This window comes from Cuculus canorus, chromosome 2 (assembly GCF_017976375.1).
Source record: "Cuculus canorus isolate bCucCan1 chromosome 2, bCucCan1.pri, whole genome shotgun sequence".
Taxonomy (NCBI): Eukaryota; Metazoa; Chordata; class Aves; order Cuculiformes; family Cuculidae; genus Cuculus; species Cuculus canorus.
The window spans coordinates 160,981,206-161,008,808 of record NC_071402.1 but is presented as its reverse complement, the minus strand read 5'-3'; the positions used below and the strand labels follow the sequence as shown (position 1 = coordinate 161,008,808).

Below are 27,603 nucleotides of genomic sequence, written 5' to 3'. Positions count from 1 at the left end.
GACCTGAAGAGGGGCTACAAGAAAGCCAGGGAAGGACTTTCTGCAAGGACATGGAGTGATAGGATGAGGGAGAATGGCTTGAAATCAGAAGGGGGGAAGATTGTGGTGAGATCTTAGGAAGAAATTCTTCACAATGAGGTCGGAGAGGCCCTGGAAAAGGTTGCCCAGAGAAGTGGCGGCTGCCCCATCCCTGGAGGTGTAGAAGGTCAGGTTGGACGGAGCTTGGAGCCTCTGATCCGGTGGGAGGTGTCCCTGCCCGTAGTAAGAAGTTGTAACTGGATGGGTTTTAAGGTCCCTTCCAACCTAAACCATTCCATGGTCTATGATTCATTCTACATGGATGATTGCTGAAGAGTTACAGGAATTCACCTGCATGGAGGATGGAGGTGCAGCTCCTATTAGACACTGCCTTTCCCTCATTCTAGTCAGGAACGAGCTAGACATAAGGAAAAAATTCTTCATGATTAGAGTGCTGAGGCCCTGGAACAGGTTCCCCAGAGAAGTTGTGACTGCCCCATCCCTGGAGGTGTTGAAGGCCACGTTGGATGGGCCTTGGGCAGCCTGAGCCAGTGGGAGGTGTCCCTGCCCATGGCAGGGGGTGGAACTGGATGGGCTTTAAGGTCCCTTCCAACCCAAACTATTCTATGATTCTATTCTGTTCTTGAGGTGCAAGCTGAGCGATGAAACACTCTCTTCAACCCTGCTCCTTCCGAGGCCGAAGATACAATCTCAACTGACAAGACAGGATCTCAGAAGATCAGGAAGCCCAGTTCTCAGTGCACTGAGAAACCATGTGTAACAGGATAAAAACCCGTAACAGCCTAAGACGTGCAAGGAACGTGCCGTATGGCAAAAGAAGAAGCTGTAGATGTTGATGAGACAACCAGAAGAATCTGTTCTTAGGATGGAAGGACAGCGATGGGGTGCAGCTGCCTGGAGTGGGATGCTACATGGCCCAGAAACAGATTGACCTCACTCATAGAATCATAGAATCACCAGGTTGGAAAAGACCTCTTGGATCACCGAATCCAACCATTCCATCTGCCACTAAACCATGGTCCTGAGCACCTCGTCAGCGTCTTTTAAACACCTCCAGGGATGGGGTCTCACCTTGCAGTGGAAGGAAACCACTTTGCTATAGAAGGAAAAGTCTACAGTGCTTGGGCTGGTGGTAGCCCACCTCCCAAGGTTTACCAATCCAGGTTTTTTAAGGAGGAAGCCTCTTGCGCAATGAAATTTGGGTGTTTGGCTGCTGGTGGGCAGTTGCCTGCTGCAATATATAGTTTAGAACGGCCACACCTATCGTTAAGGGCTGCTGCTTGCTCTGATTTATGATAGGTGTGCCTGGTTGGGGCAAGGGTGAGATCCCAAAGCTGTCGCTTGGAAGCCCGGACGCTTCTGCCTCCTCCAAACACCAAGAGTTTGCTCCTGTGGGACGGCTGTGCCTCGATGACTTTGGACTCAATTTTTTCCTTCGAGCTCGGTGAGGAGCCAGGGGTTCTTTTTGAAGGCAAAAGCAGGTCAGCGTGGTGGTCAGACGCAGTCGCTAGCACGGCACCGAGGTAACCCGCCGCCTTCTGTTGTAGGACAAGGTCTGCTCCAGACACAGGAGTTACTATCCCACATTTGAACCAGGATCAACCAGTCCTGGAGAGCACCTAGCAGAAAGGCTCCAGAGAAGAGAGAGGGGGATCTGCGAGGGAGACGGAGGGATCTTTAAGCCGATGGTGATCTGAAGCCTGGAGTAGGCATGAGCAGCCCTGAAATTCAAACCGTCGCTTGATCCTCCCAAAGAAAGTCATTAGGATGCTATTTTATCTTGGAGCTTAAAAATAGCCCACGGTAGAAGCAGTTGTTATATATGTGCTTTCCATCATGACATGGGATTTCCCCCCCTGTCCTCTCCATAGAAGCTGTGGTCCTCAAAATGTCCCCAACACTCAAGTTGGAGAGGAGCAGGGAGGCAGAACCTGCATCTTGGACCCTACAGGGATGGAGCGTTCCCCCTTTCCATGTCCTGATGCAAAGGGTGTTTCCTCTCTCAAGTGAGCAGACACACCTATTTTTGTTTTAATTTAGTCACCACGCTTCAATTTTCTTATCTAACAGACCAACGCGTCACATGCTTTCAGGAGATTCTGTAGTTCCTTCAAGCCGTCTACCCCTTGGGCATCTTGATGGGGATGATCTCCCTTCCTCATGGATTCTCACATCATAGGTTGTAATGGTTCAAAACAGAAAGACTGAAGCTGAATATCCATTCTGTGTGGTCACTGTGCCAATACTGGATGGTGTCACCTTTCTCTTGTCTGAACCACTAAGGAGCTTCAGCCATGTGGACCACAACTACGCCTTGTATCACTTCTGCTCCTGCTAGCTAGGTTTCATCCCTATATCTTGTTGTCCCGTTCTCCTGCATGCAAGGAAGGTTGAATTTCCGGACCAGAAGGGCCATTGTGGAATCTAAGCAAAGATCCCAGCTGCCTCAAAACATTCCATTAGTGTGAGAACCTCATCAGGTTCAACCAGGCCAAGGGCAAGGTCCTACCCCTGGGTCGGAGCAATCCCCGATTTCAGTCCAGGCTGAGGGATTATGGGATTGAAAGTAGCCCTGAGGAGAAGGACTTGGGGTGCTGGGGAGAAGCTCGACAGGAGCCACAACGTGCGCTCCCAGCCCAGAAACCACCCGTGTCCTCGGCTGCATCCAGAGCAGCGTGGCCAGCAGGGACGGAGGGGATTCTGCCCCTCTGCTCCTCTCTGGGGAGACCTCAGCTGGAGGATTGGGGCCAGTTCTGGAATCCTCACCAGAAGAAGGAGATGGAGCTGTTGGAACGAGTCCAGAGGAGGCTCCAAGGATGATGCGAGGGCTGGAGAACCTCCCATGTGAGGACAGGCTGAGTGGAGGTTGTTCAGCCTGGAGGAGAGAAGGCTCCCAGGAGACCTTAGAGTGACCTTCCAGTACCGTAAGGGGCTCCAAGAAAGCTGGAGAGGGGCTGTTCCCAAAGGCGTGTGGGGATGGGATGAGTGTGAACGGGTATAAACTGGAGAGGGGCAGATTTAGACTGGACATAAGGAGGAATTTCTTCCCCCTGAGAGTGGTGAGGCCCTGGCACAGGTTGCCCAGAGAAGCTGTGGCTGCCCCATCCCTGGAGGTGTTGAAGGCCACGTTGGATGGGCCTTGGGCAGCCTGATCCAGTGGGAGGTGTCCCTGCCCATGGCAGAGGGTTGGAACTGGGTGATGTTTAAGGTCCCTTCCAACTTGAACTATTCTATTCTGTCACCCCAGGCCCATATCCATTCAGCCCTGTCCCCCCCAGCACTGTCCCCTCAGCTCCTGTCCTGCTCCCCCTCCCCTCTCAGCCCCCCTCCTCTCCCCCAACCCCACCTCTCTCTATCCCCTCATCCCTCCCCCTCCCCACTGCCTCCCCTTAGCCCCCACCCCTCTCCCCCAGTCCCCCAAACTCTCCCCCAACCCAACCCCATCCCTCTCAGCCCCTCATCCCTATCCCCCCTTCACCCTCTCGCCCCTCCTCTCGCAGCCCCCATCCTCTCCCCCAACCCCACCTCTCTCTATCCCCTCATCCCTCCCCACTGCCCCTCTTAGCCTGCACCCCTCTCCCCCAGCCCCCCAAACCCTCCCCCTGCCCCTCTCAGCCCCCTCAGCCCCCCCAGCCCCCCTCCAAGCCCTACCATCCCTCTCCCTCCTTCTCCTCTCAGCCCCCCAACCCCTCTCAGCCCCTCATCGCAGCCCCCCCAACCCCGCCCCTCTCAGCCCCCCCCTTCTCCCCAGCCCCTCTCCTCCCCCGCCTCTCCGCTGCTCTCTCCCAGTCCCCCTCTCCCCCCCCAGGGCCGCCTCCCTTAGCCCCGCCCCTTTAGCCTCCTTGCCCCGCCCACTTCCCCATTGCCCCGCCCCCTCACCTCCCGCGCTCGCGGCGATTGGCTGCGGGACGGGCGCGGCGCGACGCGATTGGCTGAGCCCTCTTCGGCCCCGCCCACTAGGCGCTCGCCGGGCAGCGCGGCTGGGCGCGAGGCCAGCGGCGGCTCCGCTCTCCTCCGTCTCCTCCCTCGCCAGGCCGGGCCCGCAGGGGAGAGCGACTCTCGCCGAGGCGGCGGCTGGGTCCCGGCGGCAGCGCCCGCGCACACGGTGAGGGACGGGGAGAACGAGGAGGAAGGGAGGGAGTGAGCTCTGGGGCCGGGGGTGGGGAGCGGCCCGGGCGCGGGGGGCGCTGGGTTCGTCCTTGGGAGGGCGGTGGCCGCCGATGGGGGGCAGGGAGAATGGGGGAGGGAGATGGGGGGGTCTGAGGGGATGGGAGGGCTCAGGGGAGGGAGGAGGTGGGGGGTTGGGGGGGTGGGGATAGGGGGTTCTGAGATGATGAGGAAGGATGGGGGTTCTGGGGTGATGGGGGGGTCTGAGATGGTGGGGATGGGGGTCTGGGGTGATGGGATCTGAGATGGTGGCAATGCGCGGTCTGGGGTGATGGGGGGTCTGAGATGGTGGGGATGGAGGTCTGGGGTGATGGGAGGTCTGAGATGGTGGGGATGGGGGTCTGGGGTGGTGGGGGGGTCTGAGATGGTGGGGATGGGGGTCTGGGGTGATGGGATCTGAGATGGTGGGGATGGGGGAATGGGGGTTCTGAGATGGTGGGGATGGGGGTCTGGGGTGATGGGGGGTCTGAGGTGGTGGGGATGGGGGTCTGGGGGGATGGGGGATCTGAGATGGTGGCAATGGGCGGTCTAGGGGGATGTGGGGTCTGAGATGGTGGGGATGGGGGTCTGGGGTGGTGGTGGGATCTGAGATGGTGGGGATGGGGGTCTGGGGTGATGGGGATGGGGATCTGGGTTGATGAGGGGGTCTGAGATGATGGGGAAGGATGGGGGAGTCTGAGGTGATAGAGGGGTCTGAGGTGATGGGGTTGGGGTGTCAGGAGGGGGGATCTAGGGGTATAGGGGATTTGGGAGGGCTGAGGGGAAGGGGCCCGATGAGGTGTCTGAGATGATTGGGATGGGGGGTCTGAGGGCATAGGGATGGGGGTTTGAAGGGGTGAGGATCTGGGGTGATAGGGGAGATAGGGGGCTGAGGTGGTGGGGTCAGGGTCTTAGGGGAGGGGGGATTTGGGGGATGGGGGGGCTGAGGTGATTGGGGGGTTGGGGGAGGATGGGGGGGCTGAGGTGGTGGGAATATGGGGGTCTGAGAGGATGGGGGCAATGGGAGGGTATGTAGGAGGGGCTGAGGTGATGGGAATGGGGGGCCTGAGGGGATGGGGTTGGGGTCTCAGGGGACAGGGAATCTGAGGTGTGTGTGGGGAGGTCGGAGGTGATTAGGGGGGTGGTTGGGGGTATGGGGGAGGATGGGGGTCTGAGGGGATGGGGGAGGTGGTGGGAGTGGAAGAGGCTGAGAGGATGCAGGAGGGATGGAGGGGGGAGGCTGAAGTGATGAGAATAGGGAGAGGTGATGGGCGGTTCCGAGAGGATGGGGGTGGGTCTGAGATGGAGAAAAGGCTGAAGTGATGGAGGGGGGGGGTTTAAGGTGATGGAGGGGGGTTTTGAGGTGATGGGGTGGGTTTTGAGGTGATGGAGGGGGTGCAGAGGCTGAGTTGATGGGGAGTCTGAGGTGATTTGGGGCAGAGGCTGAGTTAATGGGGCAGGGGGGGGTGCTTGAGGCTGAGGTAATGGATGGAGGAGGCTTGAGGCCAAGGTGATGGGGAATGAACAGCCTAACCCGTGGCACCGGGGCCGGTATCGTGGACGGGGGAGGCTTTGCTGGGGCAGCTCAGCACCCCTGGGCGTGGCAGTGCGAGGCTACGGGTTTTGTGGACCCGGCGCTGGAGATGAGCAAAACTCCTGTGGAAAGAACAGCCCGAAGCATCGAGCAAACGTGGGCTGCAGTGTGGTGTAAAACTGCTGTGAATACGTTAAAACCCAGGACAATGAAGTTTTTGGTTCTGATGAAGATGCCGTTCTACTGCCAAAAGCTTTCTAAGCATATCTCGCTGCTGTAAACTCTGCCTCAGAGGGGTGTGTTTTATGCGTGGTCTGTGAACGTATGAAACCTGAATTAGAATCGTAGAATGGTTTGGGTTGGAAGGGACTTCAAAGCCCATCCAGTTCCACCTCCCCTGCCATGGGCAGGGATACCTCCCACTGGATCAGGTTGTTCCAAGCCCCATCCATTGTGGCCTTCAACACCTCGAGGGATGGGGCAGCCACAAATTCCCTGGACAACCTGTGCCAGGGCCCCCCCCCTCACAGGAAACACATTTCTTCCTCAGATCTCATCTCAATCTCCTCTCTTTCAGCTTCAAACTGTTCCCATCGTCCTGTCCCTGCGCTCCCTGATAAAGTCTCTCCCCAGCTTTCCTGCAGGCCCCTTTAAGCGCTGGCCTTAGGTTTTGGTGGATTTTCTTTGGTTCTTCTTAATTCTTGCTTTGTTGCTCCCTCTCTTATTTCTTTAATACCATTCTTCTATGGATTTAAAGAAAAACTCATTTATTTTAGCTTTTTTAAAAAGTTTGGGTGGTTTTCTTGTTTAGTTTTGGTGGTTTTTTTTCCCAAGCTGAACTCCTCTATTCACTGATCTGAGTTCTTCACGGCTTACAATTCCAGCAGAGCACCTGAAAAGCTTCTTGAATAATATAATAGACATCGAAGTACTTTCTCGGTGTACTTTCTCGAAGTACTTTCAGCCTGTGGCAGAGCATGCCTTGTGCGGAGCCTCCTTAGGCCTCTTTATGCAGAGCTCTGTGTGTGACGCAGCTGTAGCTGCAGTTTATAAACTGAAAGGACAGGACGGTGCTGGAGTTTTAAAACTCTAAAGCTTATTTCCTCTTTTCAGGCCTTGATTATTCCATTTGTCAGTGAATGGTAGTATGGTTTGGGTTGGAAGGGCCCTTAAAGCTCGTCCAGTTCCAAACTCTCTGCCATGGGCAGGGAATGTATCTGGCGTTATATATAAGGTGATGTTGTAGCTTGGTTAACTTCCCTTTTATCCAAGAAAGAAGAATACACTGTAACTCAAAAATATTCAACATAGCAATACAAATATGATAACAGTGATACTGTCTGCACAGACCTGCCTGTGTTAATTGCTTTAACTTTTTGCTTATTTGTTTTTCCTTGTGAGAACTGGTAAAATTTCTGATTATCCTTTTTTTTGGAGGATTCATGGAGTCTAATTTTTCTTAATTTAATCTTTAATTTTTATCTTTTTCGCCCCCTCGTATCCTTTTCAGTCTTACAAAGAGCTGACTCACTATTGCGATAACAGCAACATCCCATGTCTTCTGTCTTTGGGAATAGTGACCCATTAATGACAAATAATAAGCTTGAAGGCAGAATAGTTGATCTGTTTGTGACTGTTGACTCCAAAGCTGAAGTTCATGGGTATTACCGAGCCCGCATTGTGTGTCCCTGCAGAAATGACATCAGGGAAATACCCAATCATACAAAGAAGTGTCGGCGGTTTGAGGATCTCAGCTCTGCAAGTTCGGCTAGAGCGCGGTGTTGCCATGGGTACGGTTTTGTGGGTCACCCCTCCTTCCCCCCGAGTCCTCAGATGGTACCGGGAGAGGATTAAATCACTCTGGTCCTTAAAGAACAAGCATGAAGCCTGTTGGTAGGACGCATATGCCAACAGACACTCACTTAAGTTTTACTACCCAACTTTATCAGCTTGTTTCTTAAAAGCTAATGGCTCTGTCAGTGAGTTTCCACGTTGCGGAGATGCTCGGGCAGGCTCTGAGGAGTGCTGAGCACCACAGCTCAGCTCTGGGAACTGCAGAACCTCACCCTTGTAGGGTATTGGGAGATGTGTTTTAACAAGTTGCCTCATTTGTCTGTGGGAGACTTTGAAGGTTGTGAGTAGTGTGGTGGTGTGGGTAGAGGCATTGCTTTAGCCCTTGCCCGCTGCTTTGTACGACTTAGCTGTGGGCATTGCAGGGAGTGGAGTGGAGACCAGGAGGTGAATAATCATATGAGAAGCTCCCACGAACTGTTGAAACCAACTTGGGCTCAGTCTGGTATCTGTGTGTGCCAAACTGCACAGCACTGGTAAGCGTCACTTGAAGGTGAAGCCGTGCTGCTTCTGAAGTCCCTGGGTTTAGAGCGCTCCTTCGTTCCCCTTTCAGGGCCACTTGACAGTTAAGTTTTCAATACCAAAATATTGCTTTGAGTGTTCTTTCTGTCTTGATATTAAACATCCCCTTCCCACCTCTGACAACGTAAGCACAAGACGACCTGGTCAACAGAAGTCCAATTAAAACCGAAACAACTTCTTCTGAAGGGGGGGAAAGTTATTTGGAAGCCGGGACAGGACTTGATTTCCAGTCTGGAGCTCAGCTTATGAAGTCTGATGAATACTCGGTTTAAACAAATGAGTTACGTATTCTTTCTGGTGTTTGTAAAAGGGCTGACACAGCCTTAATTTTAGCGAATGAAGCTATAATTATATTTGAGGTCCCAACCCCTGTAGTATTGCAGTGGTTACCTCTCATCCCTAGAAATAAATGAATCTGAGCCATTAAATCTGATTCGAGTTCTTGCAGAGTTCAGGCCTATCGCTGTTAGCACTATTCTTGCTTTTGTGGACCGTTCTTAAGTTTTACCTCCTGTTTAGTAAACTCTCGCTCGATATCTTCAGTTGATAAGGTGGTATTTAATCTCCGTTTGTCTCTGCATACATAGCAGTGATATGCAGACTTGCAAACTCTGGTATATACTGAGCTCATGACTAAGGGAAACCACTGGTCGGACAGGGTTTAAGTCTGTCAGGGTGAATTCAACCTACTTGCAATTAAAATGAAAGTGATGGCTACTTAAGAGTCAAATCATGTGTAACTATACCTTGGTTTGGTCCAAAAAAATGCCAAATCATTTATTTTGCTAGCCCAGACGTAGATTGGGAGATAAAATCTCAGTCTCCTCCTCTGAGAACGAAGCGTTTAAGGCACGTTACTCATTGTGATGTTGCCGGTCTGATGGTAGACAGCAAAGTTATATTTTGTATAGGTGCTCCTGAAGTTTCCAAGCAAACCTGAAGAAGGGAATATTGCTCCGTAAAGCAGATCGTTGTTTCCTGTAGCTTTGTGTTTACACTTCCTGTCCCGGCTAAAATAGATCTATCTCTCGCTTAGTCAAATGTCTCTGTGTATGGCTTCCTCATGACTAAACAGGGCAATCAAACTGATTTTCTTAGCGCCTTTTTCTTTTTCCTTGAAGGCAAATGAAATTACACTCAGCTGTAGATCAGAGGAGCACAGGGGTCTGTGATTACAGCAGTGTGGCGAAACCGCTTCAGCCTGAGCCATCATTACTGCTCTTGTCTGCTACAGGGAGTTCATCTTCCAGAAGAAAGGGGGGATGTGCTCTGGATCAGGTCCTTGGGGAGGCGGTGTAAAAACCAGGTGGAACCCAGTACAGCCCTTGTGAATAAAGGACACAGCTAGGCTGTCTTGTGGTGAACTTCTCCAGCTTCCTACCACTCCGAAGCCAATTCCATGACTTAGGCTTTTGCACATGTGAAAGAATTTCTTGTGGGAAGAAAAGGTCAGTGAAATCAGTTGCTGTGGAGTTTATGCAGATTTTAACTTTTTAACAACAGGCGTGAGATACTTCTGGCTCACAGCAGCCTCCAGTGTTCCTCTTCGGGAGGCTTCTTCCTGGAGTTCTTGGAATTTAAATGCTAGAAGTTATTAAATATTAAAATGATTTACAAATATTGAGACTTCTAACCCCAAAGGATTGTGGGCAGACATTAGTGGGATGCTTGAGTCATATTTAAACGCTAGCAGTCTTGAAAGATATATTGGGATAGCACTAAGGGTTTGACGGGGTGGGAGTATCTGTTCCCAAGCAAGATGAGTCTTGGACTCATCTGGAGAAGTTGTTGGACTGTGTGTGCTGTCATACAAGTGCTTGTGAGCAGAATGTTTGCAGTCGTTCTTCTGGAAAACAGAGATTTTGTGTTAGTAGGAGGAATAAGTCTGCTACCTAGATGAAAAATGGATGTATATGTAAATGATGGTGCATTCAAACTCCATAATACACATTGTTCTCTTGAAATATCTGCTGAAAGGTGGGAGGATGGTGGGTTGTTTATTCTGTTACTTTACATGCATCCTCCCCTAAGAAGTGAGGAGAGAAGGGTCTGATTTCTTCCCTGCCTCCCCACCTCCTCGTTGTTAGAAAAGGCTTTTTCTTATTGTTTAAGGGCCTGGCCTCTGAATTTTCAGCTGAGAGGGAGGCAGCTGCTGAATGAGTATCTTGTTGGTCCTTGAGAGAACTATCTTTGAGATAAAGCTAGCAACATCCCTGTGATTTGGACAAAACAGGAAAAAACCCAACCCTGGTGGTAGCTGCATTATTCAGGCAGGTTTGTGTAATGCAATAGGCTCCGGATCGGCTTTCTTTTGCCAAGGTTGGATTTCCAGTCTCATGGAGCCCTAACTTTGTTTGTTAAAGAGACTTTAGGATAGACAAACACAGGTCCGGAGGCTTTGCGCCCTGCCCAAAATGATTGTGTTGGCCTGGTGGAAGACTTGATATGTGGGTGGAAATAAGGTTAAGTATTAGGTATATCCCTGCACACTGGATGACGTGACACACGGGGTGTAGCTGGAGATTAAACTGGGATGAGCAGTTCACTCATGCTGCATTCTGGCTATCAAGCTACTCATGTGTAGCTGCAGGAAGCTCCTAGAAGTATGCAGTTAATCACATCCATTAGCATGATTAAAATACTGATTAGCTTGTGTCGTTCACTCCCATTCTCCACCTACCTTCGCCCCTTTTATCCGGAGTATTTGCAAGCGGGAGCGTAAGACGGACTGAGAACAACAAGGGCTCCAACCCAAGGGATGGTCACAGGGCTTTTGAACGTATCAAATAATTCTGGGCTCTATCACAGGCAGGTTCTTCCATAAGCTCTACAGCTGCTGCCTGAACGTAAAACCTTAAAAATCAGCCCTGCTTGGATAGAAGATCCGCAGCAACGTCGTCAGGAATCCAGTTGAACATGGAGTGGGCTCGTCTTGCTTGTCAGTCGAGTGCTCTTAGCTTGCTCATGTTTCATATCTAGAGCCTACTAACGTTTTAATTTTAATGCCTCCATGCACAGTTGATGATCTCTTGGTGTCGGTTGGCGTGTTGGATCAGTGCTGTCTGTGCCTCTGACTGCCAGGGCTAAAATGGGCTGGAGAGTGAGTAATGTGGATGTAATTCTTTGGAAGGATGGACGATTTGAGATTGGAATTAGGGCAGAGGGAACTGCTCGCTCATACATTGCTTGGGTTTTGGCAGGGAGTGAAAAAAGCCAAAAAGGAGATGATTCTGTAAGTTCCTTCGTACAAAAAACATATCCTGGGCTGCAAAAAAAGAAATGTGGTCAGTGGGGCGAGGGAGGTGATCCTCTCCTTCTTCTCCTCTCTTGTGAGACTGCACTTGGAGTCCTTTGTCCAGTTCTGGAGTCCTCAGCACAGGAAGGACGTGGATCTGTGGGAGAAAGTTCAGAAGAAGCCATGGAGATGATCTGAGGGATGGAGCACCTCTGCTATGAGGACAGGCTGAGAGTTGGGGTTGTTCAGCCTGGAGAAGAGAAAGTTCCAGGGAGACCTTAGAGCAGCTTCCAGAATTGAAAGGGGCTCCAAGAAAGCTGGGGAGGGACTTTATATCAAGGAGTGCAGGGATAGGAGGAGGGGGAGTAGTTTTCAGCTGAAACAGGGAGATTAAGGTGAGATCTTAGGAAGAAATGTTGTGCTGTGAGGGTGGGGACGCCCTGGCCCAGGTTGCCCAGAGAAGTGGTGGCTGCCCCATCCCTGGAGGTGTTGAAGGCCACGTTGGATGAGGCTTGGAGCAACCTGATGCAGTAGGAGGTGACCCTGCCCATGGCAGGAGGTTGGAACTGATGGGCTTTGAGATCTGTTTGAACCCAAACGTTCTATGTTTCTATGATAAAACCCCTCCCTTTCTAAAACTTTGGTTGGTGAGGAGTTACTGTACATATTAAAGTGGGATCTTTCTGAAAAAGCCGGCTCCTCTCTGAGCATTAGGTCATGCACTTCCAACACATTCCCGCCGGGGAGTGAGTCATTGTTCCTTTTGTAGAATTGTATTAGAGCTACATCATCCCCAAAAGCTGTTTTTCAGCTGAATTTAGGGTGTTGACGCTTGCTTAAACAAAATACAACTATGGGAGCATTTATCAGTTGGATTTCAAAGTGTGTTTACGTACTCCTGAGTTCCGGCTCCTGAAGTCCCAGAATATGGGATCGATTCAGAGCTGTTGGTGAAAATCCACTGATGCTGAGGATGCTTCTTTCTGAGCGTGCTGGGTTTCCTTCTCCCTGCCCACAGGGTTTTGGAACCCTTGGCTCTCAAACTGTGGATTACAGCATCTGTATAACTTCACTGGTGTTTGTAAGCTGAAAATCCTTTGTAAGGGGCAGAAAATGGTGCAGCTCTATTTACTTGAGCAGCCTGATCCAGTGGGAGGTGTCCCTGCCCGTGGCAGGGTGCTTGGAACTGGTTGATCTTGGAGGTCCCTTCCGATCCGAACTGTTCTATGATTTTCTAATGCTGGGTATTATTCTCCTCTCCTCGTTTCTTGTGCTGATTGCAGTGTATCTCACTGTGCAGTGGATATTCTGGCAGTTTGTCCTTCTAGGAGGGTTTGTTTCCATATTCCAGCTCCTTTTTTTCTTCTCTCCAGCAGAATTGGATTGAGGCTCCAGCTGCCTTCCACGTTGCACTTCTTATCGTGCTGCTATGCCGGCATAACTGCACGTGCTGTCAGTAATCAGGTGGGAGTTCTGGAACTGGTTTAGGAGCCACATTGGTTTTATTAAAGGGGGAGTAGGAACAATTAGTTGGAGAAGAGGGTGCCAAGCATATATCGAACTGGCTTTCTGTTGGGAAAATGCAATGCAGAAGCGCTGCGGGTGTTGTGGCTGAATTGGAGCAGTACAAAGCATTAAGGTGGAAAATCCATCCCCAAACCGTGCATAACTTTGATTGAAATGGCTTAAGCTGCCAGGATGTTAATGGAAATCTGAAAGTTGTGCTTTAGGGACAGTTTTCCTTTAATCCCTTGTGGAAAGTGCCATGCATTTCTAAGCTTCTAGCTCTTGGTAGGTTGACTTTGACTGGGTTTCAGAGATGTAAAGACTAAAAGGCTGTTTGGAGGTTAGGCCAAAGGTCCACCTGCTCTGGTGGGCGTTCCTGACAATGACTGAAGATGGTGAGGAAGTTCTCAGGTGCTCTGTTCTGTGGAGTAAGGATGGCTAGATTGACTCTTGGGTAATCCTGTGAAATCACAGAATCACAGAATCACAAGGTTGGAAAGGACCCATTGGATCATCAAGTCCAACCATTCCTAACACTCCCTAAACCATGTCCCTCAGCACTTCATCCACCCGTTCCTTAAACAGCTCCAGGGAAGGCGACTCGACCACCTCCCTGGGCAGCTGTTCCAGTGCCGATGACTCTTACTGTGAAGAATTTTTTTCTGATATCCAACCTGAACCTCTCCTGACGGAGCTTCAGGCCATTCCCTCTTGTCCTGTCCTCTGTCACTTGGGAGAAGAGCCCAGCTCCCTCCTCTCCACAACCTCCTTTTAGGTAGTTGTAGAGAGTAATAAGGTCTCCCCTCAGCCTCCTCTTCTCCAGGCTAAACAACCCCAGCTCTCTCAGCCGCTCCTCGTCAGACTTGTTCTCCAGCCCCTCACCAGCTTCGTTGCTCTTCTCTGGACACGCTCCAGAGCCTCAACATCCTTCTTGTGGTGAGGGGTCCAGAACTGAACACAGTACTCGAGGTGCGGTATCACCAGTGCCGAGTACAGAGGGAGAATCCCCTCCCTGGACCTGCTGGTGACCCCATTTCTGATCCAAGCCAAGATGCCGTTGGCCTTCTTGGCCCCCTGGGCACACTGCTGGCTCATGGTCAGTCAGTTGTCAACCATTACCCCCAGGTCCTTCTCCTCCATGCAGCTCTCCAGCCACTCTTCCCCCAGTCTGTAGCGCTGCATAGGGTTGTTGTGCCCCAAGTGCAGGACCCGGCATTGCTGCTAGGTCTGAAATGCTGTTAGACAGATGGAGGGAAACCCCCTGGCAAACAACAGCTTACAGGAGGTGTTTTTAGGTGTAATGGTTACCACTACTCGTAGGAGTTGCAAGAGCTAAATCCTTGCCTTGCTGTCTGCCCCAGGATTCCCCTTCTCTTCGACAGAAATGGTGTTAACAAGAAACATGTGAACTTGAGTTTGAAACTCTCCTGTTGGTTGTTGCTGCCTGGGTTTTTCTCCTCTCATCCCTTTCCAGTCCTGCTCTTGGTTCTTTTTTTGTGTATGTGGGGTTTTTTGGTGTGTGTGTGTATATATATCCCATTTCTCTTTTGCAGTTTTGCTAATAGTGCTCCTTTTGAAGATGGCTCTAAGTTTGTCTGCACTGCCCTGAAGGAACCTCAGAACAGAATTTCTGCTGTTCACAGATAACTGGTTTAATAGTAGTGAAAGTAACTGGAAACTTAACAACTGTGGAAGAGCAAAGACAAAAAAAATCCACATCCAGCTCCGGCAGAGGCTTCGAATTAGGCCCTGCGGACATGAGAGGCAAAGGATGAGACAAAGAGCTGAGTCACTGGCTCTTCCTTCCTTTTGATTTTTGTGGTAGGAGTGAATCGCTTTTCTTTTTGGTCATGAATCAAAGCAATTAGGAAAAGGGTTCTGGATGTCAAGAGGTGGATGACTCTGACTTCTTGCTTAGCAGGAGCTTTTTTTATGTAAATATTTTCAGAGTGGTTTAAATATGCACTGATAATTTAAATATATTTGTTAGGAATCTATTAACAGGTCATAACTGAAGTTATGGATGCTCAGCTTCAGAAGTATTCCTTTGATTGTAACTTCATATATGCTAATGTTTCCTTTTATCCCTGAGAAGGCAGAGAGAAACCTCTGGAAAGAGATGTGGGTTGTAAAAGGAAACCTTTACAATGATCTTGAGATCCCGCAGGGAATGTTTGGTCAGGGCAGCAGTCGCTACTCGTGGTTGGAGTGTCTGCACTCCTGCGAAGGCTTGAGGAATGCAGCTCAGTGTAAGTCGGTTCCACCTCCACTGGCACGGCCGGACAAAACGATGGGCCATCGCCGCAGGAGTGTCTGTAGAACCAGCGATCGCTGCCGAGGTTTAAATCTCGCTTTAAACGCTTTGGGGTATTGTGCTGGAATGCTCATCACCCAGTATGTTCATCAGGTGGTACCACTGTGACACCACCATGCTGGGAACGCTGGAGGATGCTGTGAGTGGCTCCAGCTGTATTTTATGTTCCAAATTTACATTTACACATGGAGCTACGATGTATGGAATCTTGCTTTTTTCAAGATATCTTCTTGAGTAAAGCATGGATGTTTTTTCTTGGGCTGCATTTTAACCTATTTAAGCGCTTACAACATGAGAATTAAAGGCTGTATCCACCTCGATATGAGGACTGGATTTCTTTTTAACTGGTCTTTTAAGTAAAATGTACTTTATTTTTGCATTGGGATTTGGCCAGAGCATGTAGGGCAATAGGATCAAGTGTCACATTGGGGATTACATATTTGTCCTGGAATGACCCTCTTAGTGGCTTGCATTGGTGTAATTGGTGAATGACTGGATTTATAGGGATGTATATCTGCTTTAGCACTGATTTGATGTAACTCTAGCTTATTTGCTTTTAGCCTGAACTATTTTTGGCTTGAGGATTCACTTTTAAGGAGACATCTGTGATTTGCCTTAAACAGGCATTTTTAGGTTTGTATTCCCCCTTAAAAGTACTGTGGGTTTTCCTAGGAATAATAGTTCACACCTTAGAATCATAGAATGGTTTGGGTTGGAAGGGACCTTAAAGATCATCCAGTTCCAACCCCCTGCCGTGGGCAGGGACATCTCCCACTGGATCAGGTGCCCAAAGCCCATCCAACGTGGCCTTCAACACCTCCAGGGATGGGGCAACCACAATTTCCCTGGGCAACCTGTTCCAGGGCCTCACCACTCTTATGGGGAAGAATTTCCTCCTCATGTCCAGTCTAAACCTCCCCCTCTGCAGTTTATCCCCATTGTCTCTTGTCTTATCACTCCAAGCCTTTGGGAACAGCCCCTCTCCAGCTTTCTTGGAGCCCCTTCAGGTACTGAAAGGTCACTCTGAGGTCTCCTTGGAGCCTTCTCTTCTCCAGGCTGAACAACCCCAACTCTCTCAGCCTGTCCTCGCATGGGAGGTGCTCCAGCCCTCGCATCATCCTTGTAGCCTCCTCCGGACCTTTTCCAACAGTTCCATCTCCTTCTGCTGCGGATTTCAGAACTGGACAGTCTTAATCTAGAAGAGTTTTGTGGAGGTTGTCTGGTTGCTGAAAGGAAGGTTTGTCCAATAAGCTGTATGTTCACTCAAGACCTGTGGATGTTAATGGTGTTTAAAACAATTAATCAACTGTTATTTTGTTGCCAGTTGCCATCATCTTGCTCTTAAAATGATAAGAACTTCTTAACTCATCGTACTGTACTTTATTTTGATGTTTTATGTCCCTTTGCTCGCAGCTTTTCTGAGATTTCTCTCTTCTAGAATGAATAAATGAAAAAAATATGAATTTGAAAGAGCTGAGGAATATAAAGGAACTCTTTGCAATTCCAGGCTTGGTGTTCTTCAGCTTGGATTTTTAACTTGCTGAATCCCCAGTTAATTGCTGGTGTTGTGAAAGGCTCGCCCTGTGGGCATGTCCCGGGCTCTAAACATGACTCCTCTTCATCCAATCTTGGTTGTTGCTGGGGATGATACTTTGGCTAGGGTTTCCTTTTTTGATCTAGTTTGTGGTTCCCAGTGCTCCTCTGCGGGCGGAATCTCCTAGAGGTGCAATCAGGTAGTGATGGATTGATAAAAGAGATGTGATACGTGGATTAAGAAACACTGAATTTGTCAGCTCGCAGCAGATACCCACTTTATACATTAAACCTTACACATTTGACAAAGGCATTTGCTTCTAAACCATTGATTTGTGTGGTTTTCTTAATTACCAGGAGCTGTGTTTGTGCTGCGGGTTTTTCTCTGCCCTCCTCCTGCTACGCTCCCTTCTCCACTTCCCTCCTTTGCATCTGTATCGGCTGAACTCCCATCTGACCTCTGCTGCTGTTTTCCTCTGTTATTCTTGTTCGGTGCCCACCAAATCCTGTTTGCATCCATCTGAATGAATTGAATACGGGGTGGTTTTCTTTTTCGCTTCAAAAAGCCTCTTAAAAAGGCTGTTTATGGGGTTGGTTGGAGCACGTAATTTAATACAGCGCTGCTAAAAATCCTAACTCTGGTTGGCATCGTCTGATGCTCTGCCTTATTTAACCACACTGTAGACTCCTTGATGTTGTTTTCCCTGGGGGATTGACTTCCTGTGATAAAGTGCGATTCCCTTTTAAAGCAGAGGTCCGTGGTTATATAATGAGAGTAGGAAATGGTCCAAAACTGACACCGGGAGAATGGAAAAGTTATTTTGGTAACTGACTGTTAGCCCAGAGAGTAGAAAACACGTTCAGGAGTGTGTTAGTGACTTGAATTCTCTTTGGAAAGTGAGAGGAATAGATGTGAGGACTTAAGTAAGGGAGTGACAAGGTCAGAGCTGCGGAAGGGAGGTTACATTAAGGACGGTGTCATACAGGGCACAGCCAGGGTTCCTCCTGAAAAACTTAACTCTTTCCAAACTATGTTTACTCTCCTCAATCAGCTGCAGTGTTGTTAAGAACGACGTGTCTCCAGGTTTGAACCTCTCAAACTAAGGTGATCTGAGGGCTGGAGCACCTCCTATCCGAGGACAGGCTGAGAGAGTTGGGGTTGTTCAGCCTGGAGAAGAGAAGGCTCCAAGGAGACCTTAGAGTGACCGTCTAGTACGTGAAAGGACTCCAGGAAAGCTGAGGAGGGACTGTTCACAAAGGCTTGTGGGGACAGGACATGGGGCAATGGTTATAAACTGGAGAGGGGCAGATTTAGACTGGACATAAGGAGGAATTTCTTCCCCATGAGAGTGGTGAGACCCTGGCACAGGTTGCCCAGACACATTGTGGCTGCCCCATCCGTGGAGGTGTTGAAGGCCAGGTTGGATGGGCCTTGGGCGCCTGATCCAGTGGGAGGTGTCCCTGCCCATGGCAGGGGGTGGGACTGGATGATCTTTAAGGTCCCTTCCAACCCAAACTGTTCTATGTTTCTATGATTCTATGATTCTCTTGGAACTTTTTTTAACTTGAAGACACAGATGTAGGCTGTTCTTTAATCTGTGTGTGTGGTTGGGTGGGTTTTCCCTCCCCAAGTAGTGCCTGACCAGGGAATTCCTTTCTTCCGCCTGTGCTCTTAGAAGAGCAACGAAGCTGGTGAGGGGCTGGAGAACAAGTCTGACGAGGAGCGGCTGAGAGAGCTGGGGTTGTTTAGCCTGGAGAAGAGGAGGCTGAGGGGAGACCTTATTACTCTCTACAACTACCTAAAAGGAGGTTGTGGAGAGGAGGGAGCTGGGCTTTTCTCCCAAGTGACAGAGGACAGGACAAGGGGGAATGGCCTCAAGCTCCGCCAGGGGAGATTCAGGTTGGATATCAGAAAAAAATTTTTCACAGAAAGAGTCATTGGGTACTGGAACAGCTGCCCAGGGAGGGGGTCGAGTCGCCTTCCCTGGAGGTGTTTAAGGAACGGGTGGATGAAGTGCTGAGGGACATGGTTTAAGGGAGTGTTAGGAATGGTTGGACTCGATGATCCAATGGGTCCTTTCCAACCTGGTGATTCTGTGATTCTGTTCTCTGTTCCCATTTTCCTGGCAGTCTTGCAGAGAATTACCCAGGAGTCAAAACTTTGCCATGCTGTTAGGAGGGCAGTTACTGACATTCCCGGAACAGCTCATCTCTGCCCAATGGCATCGTTGGGAGGCAGGAGTACAAACTCGCAGGGAAGCGGGCTGGATCCCAGCAGGAGCTGTAAAATTGGCTGAGCCTTCACAGTCCACTCTCAGACAGAGGAGTTCACGTTCAGTGCTGCGTACATGCCACGCTCTGAGCTGTGACCCCCTGCTCTTTCGGGGGTTAGGATGGGTTTAAACTGGAATATTCGTGGTTTTTTTTTGTGTGGCTTTCTTTTAAGGAACTTTAAGATTGATAAATACCACGTAGTCATATTTTATTGTGTAGTGAGATAATTTTTTATCTTCTTGCTCATGTTTTTGCTTTGTTTTCACTCGTGCTGTCCTCCTGGTTTGTATCAGTTTGTGTCTGTCCTTGCCGCAAAGGAGGAATGCGGGCGGGAGGGAGCGAGTGAGACGACGATTAATTTAGCTCCTGGTTCTCTGTGTTCTGCTCCTGCTTCCTCAGTAACCTCTGCCGCGGCGCTGAGCTTTGAAATGTGGCTGACACATTGCCAACAAGAAACAAATGGGGGGGATTTACTTCTCTTGGGCCACGATTCCATTCAGATTGCATACATGAAAACACGATGTTGTACTGTAGGTAACATTTATAACCCGTGGGGTACAGCCTGAGGTCAGTGTGTCCATCTTTTTGGCAGAGCTCAGGTGTGCTGTAAGCTCCAGTACTCGGGGCACTCCGAAATGACTGTATGTTCTTCCCACAGATTAATTTTTTCCTGTCTAGCAGTGAAAAGGGACGTCCTGATTTCTGGAAGTGCCGTAAACCCATGTGTGGAGCCCAGGCTGAGAATTACGGTCTTTAAAGCCTGAACATGTTGGCCAGCCTTTCTGGAATCATTAACTGAGCCCATCCCTGGGTGTCCCTCCTAAAATCCTTCTTTTTCATAGAATCATAGAATAGTTTGGGTTGGAAGGGACCTTAGAGATCAGCCAGTTCCAACCCCACTGCCATGGGCAAGGACACCTCCCAGTAGATCAGGGTGCCCAAGGCCCATCCAACGTGGCCTTCAACACCTCCACGGATGGGGCAGCCACGACTTCCCTGGACAACCTGGGCCAAAGCCTCCCCACCCTCATGGTCAAGAAATTTTCCCTTACGTCCAGTCTAAATCTGCCCCTCTCCAAGTTATCCCCATTGCCCCTCTCACTCCAAGCCTTTGGGAACAGCCCCTCTCCAGCTTTCTTGGAGCCCCTTCAGATACTGGAAGGTCGCTCTAAGGTCTCCCTGGAGCCTTCTTATCTCCAGGCTGAACAACCCCAACTCTCTCAGCCTGTCCTCGGATGGGAGGTGCTCCAGCCCGCACATCATCCTTGGAGCCTCCTCTGGACCCATTCCAACAGCTCCATCTCCTCCTTCTGTTGAGGATTCCAGAACTGGCCCCAATCCTCCAGCTGAGGTCTTCCCGGAGAGGAGCAGAGGGTCAGAATCCCCTCCGTCCCTGCTGGCCACGCTGCTCTGGATGCAGCCCAGGACACGGGTGGTTTCTGGGCTGGGAGCGCACGTTGTGGCTCCTGTTGAGCTTCTCCTCCCCAGCACCCCAAGTCCTTCTCCTCAGGGCTGCTCTCCATCCCATCATCCCCCATTGTGTACTGAAACCGGGGATGACCCCGACCCAGGTGTAAGACCTTGCCCTTGGCCTGGTGGTTGAACCTCATGAGATCACCTTCTATTAAAGACATGGTGTTTGCGGAGTGGGAAGAGCACAGGTTGTCTGAGAGAGATGGTCTCAGTGTGGTTAATTGCCAAATTAAAGCAATTCTCTGTCCTGTGCTCACAGGCCATGCCCGTTGATCATTCCAGAACTCCTCTTTGTATGGTGTAGCTTGCCAGGACCAGATTCCCTGTGTTTACCCAGGATCCCTCCGACGAGATGCTCTCCCATTGAACGAGGCAGCGTATAGCAATGCCTGGTTTTCCCCAGGTTGCTTTCCAAAAGGGCCCTCAACTGCTTTGAACCTGTGATTTGCCTGTAGAAACACTGAAAATGCCCAAGTCTGATCAAAATTAAACTTTCTTCCTTCGATCTGGCCTATGTTTATTTTCTCTCATATGCAATTTATCCGTAGCCGTATTTTTCAGCAGCCAAATATGCTGACTGCGCCCGTTACGTTTCCCAAATGAAATTCCCTGGCAAGCTTCACCTCCAATATCATTTTGAGGTGCTGATGTAATCAAATGGTTGACCGTGAACTGAACAGGAAATTACATAGCGCAAATCCTGCTCCTGAAATCTGTACAGAATTAAGATTAAAATACATTCTTTTTATGTATTTTTACAGGAGGCATTTGTGGGTATTCAGTAATTTCACTTTTTACTCATTTTCTTAATTATAGCTGTCAATTTATTGAATGCCTGAGGGGAACCGGGCGAATCAAGACCAGTTATGTTTCCTTAATGTCTCGTCAAAGTGTCAGTAAGAGTTATTTTTTCAGTTCTAGTACTTAAACATTGTGCTGAGCTGAGTATGGTTGAACTCAATGATCTAAGAGATCTTTTCCGACCTTGTGATTCTGTGATTCTATGATTCCTGAACTGATTTTGTGGATGTGGAGGGGGTAATGCAACGAGAACAGTGAATCCAAGTTGGAATGCATTAGAACATCCTGGTTGAACGACTGTAACCCCGGCATCTTTCTAAACTTAAAAGAAGCTTCACAGTTTATAAATGGAGGAATAAAATGTAAACACGGATTGATAAACAAACCTCCAGAAGACAAGTGAAACGGAGGCAGGCTCTGCTGTTGAATACGTGTCTGTCGTACACAGATCACCTTCGGTAGTGTCCTCTGCACAGTTTTTAACCCATACCTTTAAAGAAAGGGAACTGCACCATTGACTTGGAGGACCTGCATTTATCCTTAAATGATATTATAGTGACCTTCCAGTACCTGAAGGGGCTCCAGGAAAGCTGGGGAGGGGCTGTTCCCAAAGGCTTGGAGTGACAGAACAAGGAGCGATGGGTATAAACTGGAGAGGGGCAGATTTAGACTGGACATAAGGAGGAATTTCTTCACCGTGAGGGTGAAACTATTCTATGATTCTATTTTGTTTTTCAAATAAATGGAATGTATTGCGGGGGATGAAAGCAAATAATTTAGCAGGAGCAGCAGGAGCAGCGGGAAGTTGGTCATAGAATCATAGAATAGTTTGGGTTGGAAGGGAACTTAAAGATCATCCAGTTCCAACCCCTCTGCCATGGGCAGGGGCACCTCCCACTGGCTCAGGGTGATCCAAGGTCCATCCAACGTGGCCTTCAACACCTCCAGGGATGGGCAGCCACAGCTTCTCTGGGCAACCTCTTCCAGGGCCTCACCACCCTCATGGGGAAGAAATTCCTCCTTATGTCCAGTCTAACTCTGCCCCTCTCCAGTTTATACCCATTCCCCCTTGTCCTGTCACTGTGAATGGTTTTGGTGTATTTTGGGCGTCGGCAAGGCCGTACCACCGTCTCCATCCCATAGCACATGGGGGAAAATCCATGTGAGAAGTGCTACAACAGACAAGAAGAAAAGCTCATCTCTGTGGATTTGTGCAGTGACATCTGTTCTGGTTTGTTCTTCGCCCATTGTCTCCTTTTCTGTGCTTGGGTGAGGATTAAGTGTGGGTTGCCTCCTCCTGGACTGGAACCTTAAGCGTGGATCCACAGCTTTTGCGCCGCAACCGGAATATGAAAGTCTGTGTGGTGTTCAGATCCATCACACAGCATCTTCAGGGCCTCCTCACCTGCCCTGCTGCCGCAGACAACACCTTTCCCTTGTAGTCTGTAAACAGGTAAGGGCTGCGGTGTTGGGAAATCAGCTCAAAAGTTTCTATCTCCGAATAAATAACGATTATCTTTGGGTCCTGCCGTTACCTTTGGCCTCTCGGCACAGTTTATCGCGCTTGTAGTCTGCGGGTCGTGCTAATCCCTCCCATGTCTCTGCTTATCTCTTCTGGGAGTTTTGCTTTCAGTCTTCCAAAGTACAGGAGCCGCGAGTGCTGGATGAAATGCTTTGTGTTATGCTTTGCAGGAGCATAAAACCAAAAGAGGAGGGTGCATACAGAGGGGACCATTTTCATCTGCTAAGCGGAGACGTACGGTGCGTTTTAAGGAGTCAACTCAAATCTTAAGTTTATTAGCCTGAAAATTGCCCGTGAATCGTTCTCTCTTAGCTAATTTGTACTAAATGACTTCTTTTAGTTTACTTTTTCCTTTAGTATATATTTTATCAAAGGGAAGTTCAGTGTGTTCAAGATTTTCGCTCTGATGAAAGGCGGTCCCTTCCTTTCACGTTCCTTTTGTGCAAGCTTTAGGTTAATGAAGTGACTCATTCATTCCCTCCGTCTCAGTAAAGCTGAAAAGCTGCCGAGGGCCAGGAACTGCAGGCAGCAGAGGTTGGGATGAAAGAAGAAACAAACAAACCACGAGGTGAAACTTTATGAAGCATCTGTGTTGCCTTCTGGAAAGTGAGTTGGGCACAGACAGTCGGTTCCTTACTAGAGAGCTGCGGAATTATTGCTACATGGAATATCATTGAAGTTTCGTTTGGTTCCTAAATACTACAGGATTTCGAGTTTTCTTGATTTCTGTGATCTAACCGTTCATAATGAGGACTTCCTCTGGAGTTCTCGGCATGGGAAGGAGATGGAGCTGTTGGAATGGGCCCAGAGAAGGCCGGTCACTGTTCAACGCTCTAACTATGTGCTGAAACAAGAGTATGCCGCAGCGGCTGGCTGTGGTGTAAGCTCTTTGCTCGGCTCGGAGGGAGCCAAGCATGTGTTCGGCTGCAGCCACGGTGGCCGAGTGTACGTTTGGCCGTAGTCATGGTGTGCAGGAGGTTGGAGATGCCATCTGTGGAGCCTTTTATTTCAGTTAGGGACGAGAACTCAGAATCATAGAATAGTTTGAATTGGAAGGGACCTTAAAGATCATCCAGTTCCAACCCCGTGCCATGAGTACGGACACCTCCCATTGGCTCAGGCTGCCCAAGGCCCATCCAACCTGGCCTTGAACACCTCCACGGATGGGCCATCCACAGCTTCTCTGGGCAACCTGTGCCAGGGCCTCACCGCTCTCATGGGGAAGAAATTCCTCCTTACGTCCAGTCTAACTCTGCCCCTCTCCAGTTTATCCCCATTGCCTCTTGTCCTGTCATTCCAAGCCTTTGGGAACAACCCCTCCCCGGCTTTCTTGAAGCCCCTTCAGGTACTGGATGGACTTCACCCTGTGCTGATCAAGAACTCTTTCCTGTGAGCTGGATGTACTTAACTTTCCGGCAGTCGCGTTGGGTTTAAGACTCTCAGTGAAGGATTTAAATTTAAAATGATAGCACAGTGATCCCTGGGTCTGTAGTTCTAAGTTATTTATTTTAAAGCTTAGCACAGTGAATCAATATTCCAACCCAACCTGTTCTATGATTCACCTTATGTATTAAATTCACTCAGCTGTTATTTTGCAGTGACTTTCTGTCTTGCCAGAGCAAGAAGTGAAGGCGTCTCTTAACTGGGTGAGAGCATTTATCCAACATTAGATTAGCTTTGTCAGAGGCTTATGCAGCAAAACCATTCAGTGATTCTGGTAGCGGCTGTGAAGCCATACTTGGAGTAAACCTTGATGTGTCCACTGCTAAATCACAGAATCATAGAATAGTTTGGATTGGAAGGGACCTTAAAGACCATGCAGTTCCAACTCTGCTGTGATAGGCAAGGACACCTCTCACTGGCTCAGGCTGCCCAAGGCCCATCCAACGTGGCCTTGGACACCTCCAGGGATGGGGCAGCCACAGCTTCTCTGGGCAACCTGTGCCAGGGCCTCACCACTCTCAGGGGAAGAAATTCCTCCTCATGTCCAGTCTAAATCTGCCCCTCTCCAGTTTATCCACATTGCCCCTCGTCCCATCCCCACACGCCTTTGGGAACAGCCCCTCTCCAGCTTTCTTGGAGCCCCATCAGGTACTGGAAGGTCACTCTGAGGTCTCCTGGGAGCCTTCTTATCTCCAGGCTGAACAACCCCAACTCTCTCAGCCTATCCTCGGACAGGAGGTGCTCCAGCCCTCGCATCATCATTGGAGCCTCCTCTGGACCTGTTCCAACAGCTCCATCTCCTTCTTCTGTTGAGGATTCCAGAACTGGCCCCAATCCTCCAGCTGAGGTCTCCCCGGAGAGGAGCAGAGGGTCAGAATCCCCTCCGTCCCTGCTGGCCACGCTGCTCTGGATGCAGCCCAGGACACGGGTGGTTTCTGGGCTGGGAGCACACGTTGTGGCTCCTGTCGAGCTTCTCCTCCCCAGCGCCTCAAGTCCTTCTCAGTGCTGCTCTCAATCCCATCATCCCCCATCGGGTACTGAAATCAGGGATTGCCCTGACCCAGATGTAGGACCTTGCCCTTGGCCTGGTTGAACCTCATGAGATTTCCACAGTACCACTTCTTTTGGGCTGTGAAAACTGGAGAGGGGCAGATTTGGACTAGATATAAGGAGCAATTTCTTCACAACGAGAGTGGTGACACTGGCCCAGGTTGCGCAGGGAAGCTGTGGCTGCCCCATCCCTGGAGGTGTTGAAGGCCACGTTGGATGGGCCTTGGGCAGCCTGATCCAGTGGGAGGTGTCCCTGCCCATGGCAAGAGGTTGGAACTGGATGATCTTTAAGGTTCCTTCCAATCTAAACTATTTTTTGATCCTGTGATTCTGTGATTTGTTGTTCTTGGATGCACTGGGAGCCCCGTGCTGGTTCCAGTTTCAAGTGCAGCATCTCTGTTGGCGAGCCTGAATATTTGGGTTCTTCTCAAGCTCAAACCTGACTTTTTTCTTTCTGTTAATTAATGAAATGGTGAGAACTGTAAAAATAACAGAATTACATACGAGGTGATACTTTGCATTTGTCTTAAAAATTATAGAAGAATTAATTAGTGATTTTAGAGTCTCAACTGCTTCCAGATTGGAAGGCAGCAGGAGTGACTAACATTTCACCTACTTGTTGCTGACTTAGCAACCCTTAAACACTGGGAGCAGAGCTGTTTGGTGGTGGCTGCCGGCGTATTTCCGTGTATTCCCACCTCCTCGCTCTATGGCAGTAGCGGGGAGGGTGATATTTGGGAGCAGAATCCGTAGGTGTGGCATTGCTGTTCACTTTTTGGAACAGCAGACAGCGAAGCACTGAAACAGCTTAAAATAGGTATTAAAACCAAAACTCCAACTGGAAACACATCCAGTTCTCGAGTGACTCCTACACGCGTTCCAACAGCAGCTGCGCCATGAAACACCGTTGGCTTCGGTGCGGGCAGGGTGAGTGGACACGTCTGCGTTCCTGACCGGATCTTGGCTGGATCTGAGCAGGTTTCATGGCTGGGAGCAGAACTGGGCTGTGATGTGGTTCATCTGGGACACAAGCGAGACTGTGGGTGGATGTAGGAACAGCCACGTGTTTTCCTTAATGAGTCTGAGCTGAAAAGTTGTAAGTTCAGATTAAATGCAACGTGATCGAACCCATGCGTTGAACTGATAAGTCTTCCTGCTGTGTTTAGTGGGGTGAGCTGGTCCGAGGAGCTGTTCTCCAACCATCTCGGCGCAGGAATCATAGTTTGAGTTGGAAGGGACCTTAAAGATCATCTAGTTCCAATCTCCTGCCATGGGCAGGGACACCTCCCGCTGGCTCAGGCTGCCCAAGGCCCATCCAACGTGGCCTTCAACACCTCCAGGGATGGGGTAATCACAACTTCCCTGGATAACCTGTTCCTCACCACTCTCATGGGGAAGAAATTCCTCCTTATGTCCAGTCTAACTCTGCCCCCCTCCAATTTATACCCGTTCCACCTCGTCCTTTCACTCCAGGCCTGTGTAAACAGTCTCTCCCCAGCTTTCTTGGAGCCCCTTCATGTACTGGAAGATCGCTCTAAGAATGAGCAGTTGGGGCTGCAGCTCCTTCTGGTTGCGGTGCAATCTTGGCTGTGCTGGAACCATCACCCCAGTTACTTGCCTGAGCAAGACTGGGCACCAGACTGGAGTCCCCGGTGTGAAGGAGGGAAGGATTGTTATTAGAAACCCACGTTTTGGGCACTGCAGCAGGTCTTGGGATCGTTTCGCTGGTCAGCTGAGGCCCTGCTACATTGAGCAGTCGCCATGTGGAGTGTGTGAGTGGGTTCTTCCACCAGCTGGCATGGAGTGTCCCCAGTGGCCAAGAAGGCCAGCAGTGTTTTGGCTTGTAACAGAGACAGCGTGGCCAGCAGGACCAGGGAAGTGATTCCTGCCTTGTCCTCTCCACTGGTGAGGCCACACCACAATTTCTGGGTTCAGTTTTGGGCCCCTCACTATACGAAAGACATTGAGGAGATGGAGCGCTACCAGAGAAGAGCAACGAAACTGGTGAGGGGGCTGGAGAACAGGAGTTATGAGGAGCAGCTGAGGGACCTGGGGTGGTTTAGCCTGGAGAAGACAAGGCTGAGGGGAGACCTTATTGCTCCCTACAACAACCTGACAGGAGGGTGTAGAGAGGTGGCTGTTGGTCTCTTCTCCCAAGTGATGGGACAAGAGGAAGTTTAGATGGGACATCAGGAAAAATTTCTTCACGGAAAGGGTTCTCAGGGACTGGCAGAGGCTGCCCAGGCAGGTGGTGGAGTCCCCATCTCTGGAGAGGTTTAAAAAGTGGGTAAATGAGGTGCTCAGGAATCTGGTTTAGCAGTGGACAGGTACGGTTGGACTTGATTATCTCGAAGGTCTTT

General features: G+C 49.8%; 1 protein-coding gene across 18 annotated transcripts in view; it reads left to right on the top strand.

Annotated features, from left to right (window-relative positions):
- The first annotated feature begins 3,987 nt into the window (after window positions 1-3,987).
- The window catches only part of MAP4 (microtubule associated protein 4), a 177,952-nt gene continuing 154,336 nt past the window's right edge, over window positions 3,988-27,603 (top strand). For 13 of the 18 annotated variants that reach the window (XM_054058621.1, XM_054058614.1, XM_054058619.1 and 10 more), the window contains exon 1: window positions 3,988-4,144. The gene's annotated coding sequence lies outside the window, so the exon portion shown is untranslated. Of the gene's footprint in view, window positions 4,145-12,703; window positions 12,792-27,603 lie in introns of all 18 variants that reach the window. The other 5 variants (XM_054058626.1, XM_054058625.1, XM_054058624.1 and 2 more) reach the window with 3 other exon arrangements.